General features: G+C 58.5%; 1 protein-coding gene across 1 annotated transcript in view; it reads left to right on the top strand.

Moving 5' to 3' along the window:
* The first annotated feature begins 1447 nt into the window (after positions 1 to 1447).
* ZNF423 (zinc finger protein 423) overlaps positions 1448 to 6271 on the top strand; it is a 319048-nt gene continuing 314224 nt past the window's right edge. Inside the window, exon 1 of the mRNA XM_019643449.1 lies at positions 1448 to 1468. The gene's annotated coding sequence lies outside the window, so the exon portion shown is untranslated. The remainder of the gene's footprint in view (positions 1469 to 6271) is intronic.

Raw genomic sequence — 6271 nt, 5'->3', positions numbered from 1 at the left:
GACACTGCTCTGGCTTATCAGCCTTGGACAGCATTGTCCTGGGAGGCATTTCAGAGGAGGCAACATGTCAGCTGGCCTGGGTGGATGAGGGAACTGCAGAGGGAGGTGGATGGCTTCCCTTTGGCTCGGAACTCATTCCCAGGGCTGCCTCCCCTGCCTTGGGCCCAGCCCTGTGTGGGTAGAAGGGAGAGGGAAAGGCCATGGTCCCTGCACATGGTACCTGATGGCACCAAATCTGGGGGAATTGGGAGTGTGTATGTCTGAAGGGGCAGGGACAAGTGTGACAGGCTCTCCTGGAAGGGCTGGAGCACAGATGAAGGGAGACACAGAGGGGATAGTAGAGAAGGCTGTTGGGGGTGGGGCTTTGAGCTCGAACGCCCCGGAGATTTGCACAGCCCCTGTGCCCTGCATGGTTCCAGAGGTTCTGACAGGCCCCGCAAGTACCCGGGCAGTAGGTGGCAGGGGTCCCTCTCACTGCCAGATGAGAAAGGCAGCTCTAGAGGAACCCGTGGCCTTGCCCCACTCACACAGCACGCGTGCAGCAGACTGGCCAGCGTTAGTCAGGGCCCCCATGTCCCATAAACAGGGGTCCTGACCCCCAGGCCCGGCCCACCAGGCCCTGGGGCCCCCTCTGCGCACCATTAGGGTTGGAGGTGGAGGGGGGATTCAGATGCTGCCATTGTCACCCAAGTCCCTGAGCTGCCCCCGTCCCCAGGACCCCCAGCCAGCCAGTGAGAGAACAGCTGTCCCCACGTGCCTGCCGTGTCCACGGTTCAGTCTGAATTGAGTATCTGAATGGGCTTTATTCTGAATTTCCTGTCTCCATTGGCTCAAAATACCCGCTGCCCAGGCTTGCCTGGGGAATGTGAGGCCCGTCGTGGGCTCTAAGTTTGAGGTCGTTCCCGACTCTGCCTTGTGGGGTGAAGCTGGGCCTGTCTACCCCCAATCCTACCTTATTTTTGTTAGGAGAGTTCCAGGCCTGCTGTGTTCGTGGACACAGGTGTGGCCTGGGCCACAGGGCATTCATTCATTCATTGTAACATTTATCGAGGCTGACTGTGTGCATGGTGCATGCCTAGTGCTTTATACACATTTTTGCGTGAATCTCCTCAACCGCCTTGGGAGCTTGGTACCATGGTGCTTGCCATCTTGCCAGTGAGGAGACTTTGAGGGTCAGCCTCAGGTCCAAGGCCACATGTACAGCCAAGCTGCCTGACACTGTGGCGTCTGCAGTGAGTCACTCCCAGGGCCACCTTCTGCACGCCTGGTGGAAGGGCCCCCTCCCCCAGGAACCCATGCTGAGCTAAGAGACAGACCCATAAACAGTCATGAACTCTGAGGCTGGTAACATCACGTTCCCCCTGAGGACCCAGCTGATGGCCAAGTCCACACCCCGCTCCTCCCCCACCCTGCCTGCCTGGGCCTGCTCCTGAAGTTCACTTGGAGAAGCAGCGTGGACAGGTTGGGGGTAGGAGGGTGACGCCAGGTCCTTGGGACATTTAGGGTGGGTGGTGGACACGGCTGTACCTGCCTCCTGGTTTCTTGGGAACCGCACGCCCAGCCAGGCCAGCCCTCAGCTCTGCCCAGGGGGAGGTGGGAGGTGCTGGCTTGCTGTATTTGGGGAGGGAGCCCTCCCTTCTGTGCCCCTACCCCCACCCCCATGCCCTAAGAGTCCAGCTGGCTCAGCCCAGGAATCTTGGATATGGTGGTTGGGGGTGGGTGGCTGTGCTGAGGGACTCACAGATTTAAAGGGCCCCGTCTCTGGGCCTCTCTGTTTCCACACAAACCGCCCCTTGGGCCCAAGGCCTGTGAGCCTGCGTCTTTCCCCTCTGCGTCTTTCCCGGAGCCTGAGTTTGAAGCCGAGGGTGCATGGCCCTCCTGGGTTGAGTTTCCTGGCTGCCCTTCCTTGTGCCTGTCCTGGCTGAGAGGCCAGGAGCGGTTCCTTCTCTCCTCCCTCCTGAAATCCCTCTCCCTGGGCACCGACCCTCTGCATTCCCTGCCCTCCACCCCCTCCCGCGCGCGGCTTCCTGGAACCCAGGGACCCTGGAGGCTTCTGGACCATATCGAGTTGCCTGGGTGGTTCTTCCCTTTTTTTTTTTGGGCCATGAGGGTGGGGGAGCTGGGAGAGGAGCTGATAATTGGGCCAGAGCCAGCCAGGGGTGGAGGCTGCCCACCAGCCCCTGGCTCCCTCTGGAGCTGTGGCCCCCAGCCTCTGCCCCTGAAGGGTTGGGGCCTGGCTTCCCCTCCTGAGGAGGAACAGTCCTGCTTGGTATTTCCTGCCTCCCTCCCTTTCGTTTTACACCAGGCTCCCCAAGGACACCCCTGGGGGCACATGGGGCCCACTTTAACCGTTCTCCCTGGTGACTGGGCCTGCCTTGGCCTGGCACCACTGTAGTTATGCTGAGCCTGGGCCCAGGATGGGTCAATCTGATTGCTTCTCCCCACCCTCCTCAGACTGCACCTCCTGGCTGGACAGCTGGCCCAAGCTGGGTGCATCTCTAGGTCTGAGCCAGAGGGTGATGCTGACAGAGTGCCCCTCACAGAACCCTTGGCGGGGGGGGGGGGTGTGGGGCTCTGGAAGAGGCTGAGGGGTTGGGGGACACTGGAGCTCCCAAGGTCAGGGGTTGGGAGAAAGAGAAGGACCAGCTTTCTGGGGACAGCCGGGGTTAAGGCCCCCATGGAGTTAATTCTGAAGTGATTTTGAGAACCCCCAAGTCCTCCGCAGCCACTGCATTGCTCTGCCCTGGCCCCCACAAGGCTCACTGCACACATGGTTTTGCTTTTCTAGGCATCCTCCCCTGGTCCCCTCCCTCTGGGTGCCTTCTGAGCTCCTTGGGCCCCTCCCCCAGCCCTCCTGGGCCCCCTCCTTCCTCCTTGACCCACTTTAGTCCCCTGTTGCTGGGGGAGGGGAGCGCACAGCCGGCGGCTCTGATCCTGGCCGCCTCCCCCAGCATCCCTTGGGGCGGGCTCTGGATGGAGCCAGCAGGCTGAGCGGCCCGGCCCCAGGGACTGGCACACGGCGTGCTCCGAGTGGCAGCCTCCCTGCCCCCTCCATGGACAGACAGTTCTGGACAGCTGCCCCTGTCCGGGCCCCTGGGAGGCCCTGCCAGGGCCGGGCTCCGATTTCCCCCTGCCCCAGGGAGCTGCGGCTCCAGAGGTCCCTCCTACCACCACCTCCTTGGCGAGTACTTGCACTTCTTCCCAGAGGGGCCTCGGGCAGGGCCGGGCCCCAGCCCCCACCCATTCTGCCCCTAAATCTCTGCTGGGGAGCGTGGAGCTGGGGTCAAGTTCTGGGTCTTCAGTCAATCTGTGTAAGCGGGGGAAATCCACTAACCCTCTCTGGGCAACCAGGGATTTGGACCAGATAGCTAACCTTTACTGAGCATTTACTAAGTTCCAGGGACTCCGCTAAGCATTTACGTATATGATCGTCTTGTATTGTCACAGCACCTGAGGCACACAAAGGGAAAGTGACTTGCTTGTGGGCACACAGGCTGTACAGGGTGGAACCACAGGGGTTTGAGCCCCCCCCCCCCAGCTTGATGAGATGATTTACTTTGCTCTAACATTCTCAAATGCGTCCTGATGCTGAGGCTGGTAACTGCATGGTCCCCTAAGGACTTGAGATCCTCCTCTGGGGTCCTGCCTGACTGCCCCGTCACTGTGTCCCGCTCGGGTGTTGCCTGGGTCCCCATGCCTGGCCCCTGCGCTGCAGCAGGCTGTGGGAAGTCCCCAGCTGGGAACTGGCCCCATCCTGAGTCCCAGTCCTGTGGTCCAGGCCTGGCCCCTGTGAGCACCTCAGGGCACAGGATGTGTCCCGGCTTCCAGCACTGCCAACTGCAGGGGCCTCAGCCAGCAGGAGTTTCCAGGGGCCCCCCCTGCATGCCCACCCACCCAGCCCTCCTGACCCGCCTGCACATTCTCCCCCTCCTCCCTTCTGACACCGCTGCCAAAAACCAAATGTGCAAAACCGGGCGGGTGAACCTTGAGGGGGCCGTTTAAATTTGGGAGCCCTTTTTAGCCTCTGCGTTTTTTGCCTTTTCCTCCTTGAGTCTTGACAGCTGTCTGTCCTCTGGGAACCTTTTCATGTCACCATTGTCTTGCTGAATAAAAGAGGGGGTGGGGGTGCTTTGGGAGCAAAGTCAGGACATCTTATTTGCTTAATTTCTTCGCCCAAATGTATCTTGTGATTAAACATTTTCTTAGTGCTTGGTCAGGGCCTGGTCGAGTTCCTTTTTTTGAACATTGGCAAGTGAATTTAACAGCCCAGTTTGTATTAGCTGGAGGTTTCATTTGCATAGTGATTGTTCTTATGAAACAAAATAATCGCTTGCAGTTTATGAAACTCTATCAATACGCTCTGGAGCTGGGCGCATGCGCAGGTCCTTGCTCCCGCGCGGAAATCCGTCCTGTTCAGGAGGAGACTCCGGCTCAGTGAAAAGCCAAGTGTGGAGGTTTTTCTTGGAGGACAGGTTCCAGCCCCGGGCCGTGGGTGTTGCCTGATGGGGGAGCTTGTGACCACAGATAAACAGGCCTGTGTACGCGACCCCCTTTCCAGTTGTCCCACGCGAGGCGAGGGGGTGCAGTGGTAGGGTCGCGCGGTCCCTGCAGACCTGAGCACGTGCTCCTTTATGTCTCTCCTCCAGCCTGTTCCATTAAGGCTGCAAACTGGTGGCCTGAGGCCCAGTGTTGCCCACGGATATGTTTTGATTGGGCTGTGCTGTGTTTAAAAGAAATAAACCAACGTTTAAAAATCTGGAGCTTTCGCAGAAAAAAATTCATTCAGAGTTCTTGCTTCTCTTTCGTAACAAATGGGCAGCTCTGGGACTGCTAGGCCTGTGATCTGCCTGGCAACAACCCTGGTGGTGGGAGGAATGGGGCTGCTTCTGCAGGTGGGGTATATTTGTCATGGTTCCCCTGCACGAGCCACTCAATTCTATGCCTACCTGGCCCCGGGGACCTGGGATCGCGATTACCGCCTGTTCACCCAGTGCCTTGCAGGGGGCCCTCTGGGTGCCCTGGTCTCAGCAGTTAGATGTCTGCTCAGGCCATGCCTGTTTGAGGCGCTTCCCCTGGGCCTGCTGGCTCTGCCTCAGGGACTGTGGGCGCCAGGCTCCCTGACGTCTGTGCCGGCTGGGGGTAGAGATGTGGAAAAGGAGGCGCTTGGGGAGGCCGCACCCTTATTTTCAGGAGCTTGCTCTTTGCTCAGCACAGTCCCGGCCCCTCCTTAGCGGCTCCCTTTAGGGCCTACTGCCCCCAGAAGACAGGCGTTTCATGATCTCAGACTGTTTTGTAGACTCAAGCGGCATCGCCCAGCTTGGTCAGCAGGCTCGGCTGGAAGGACGTTTTCGCTGATGGGAACACGTTGCAAATGGACTTGTGTTGGGTGGGCCCCGAATGATACCTATCCGGTAAGAGAATGAGCAGAGCCAGGATCCGGGACGAAGTTTCCTTAGCTCTTTATGATCGGGTGGTGTCATTACGCGTAGCTCTTTCTCCCCTTTCTCCCCCTCCCCTAATCTTTACGGTTTGTCTTTTGGTCGTTTGACTGCTCTTGGACTGGACGCTAAGGAATGACGCCTGCCCCACACCCTCGGACACCTGGCTTCGGCAGCCAGTGCCCTTTGATATTTGGTTGCTTTTCTGGAGCCTCAGCTTTGTAGGAGGAAAAGTCAGAAGCAACAGAGCAAGTGGGTGAAACCGATTAATCCCGGCAGCGCCTTCTGTCAGGGCTCTGCTCCATCGCCTGGGTGTCTCGGGCATCCCCGAGGAAGGCAGGTCCTGTGGGTCCCAGTGTGTCCCCAGGCCTTCGTCACAGACGGCCCTGGCTGGAATCCTCACTCAGGGCTCTGTGCCCTGTAGGTAGTGGTCTCATGTTGTCCCCACAACAGCTCTAAGTGGTAGTTACATTCTACCCATTTTATAGATGAGGACACTGAGGCTCCGAAGCCCACGGTCACCCAGCTGGAGGATGGAGGAGTCAGGATTTGAACTCAGGCCTCCTGGCTCTGGAGCCTGCCCGCCTAGCTGTGACTTAAGGAAACTGCTCCCACCTCCTAGAGGAAAAAGATAAAATGAGCAAAGAAATATTTCATTGTGACCTCTAACCTCTACGTATTAGAGCAGGAACATGGGACTCAGGCACTTCGACGTTTTCTTCACTCTTTACTAGTGGGCGGTGTCATTAAGCATAACTTTTCTTCCCTTCTCTCCCTCCCCTAATATTTATGATTAGTCTTTTGGCCATTTGACTCCACCCCCTCACCCCCCC

Source organism: Hipposideros armiger, unplaced genomic scaffold (assembly GCF_001890085.2).
Source record: "Hipposideros armiger isolate ML-2016 unplaced genomic scaffold, ASM189008v1 scaffold_4, whole genome shotgun sequence".
Lineage (NCBI taxonomy): Eukaryota > Metazoa > Chordata > Mammalia > Chiroptera > Hipposideridae > Hipposideros > Hipposideros armiger.
The sequence above is the reverse complement of the archived record's forward strand: the minus strand, read 5'-3'. Positions and strand labels throughout refer to the sequence as shown.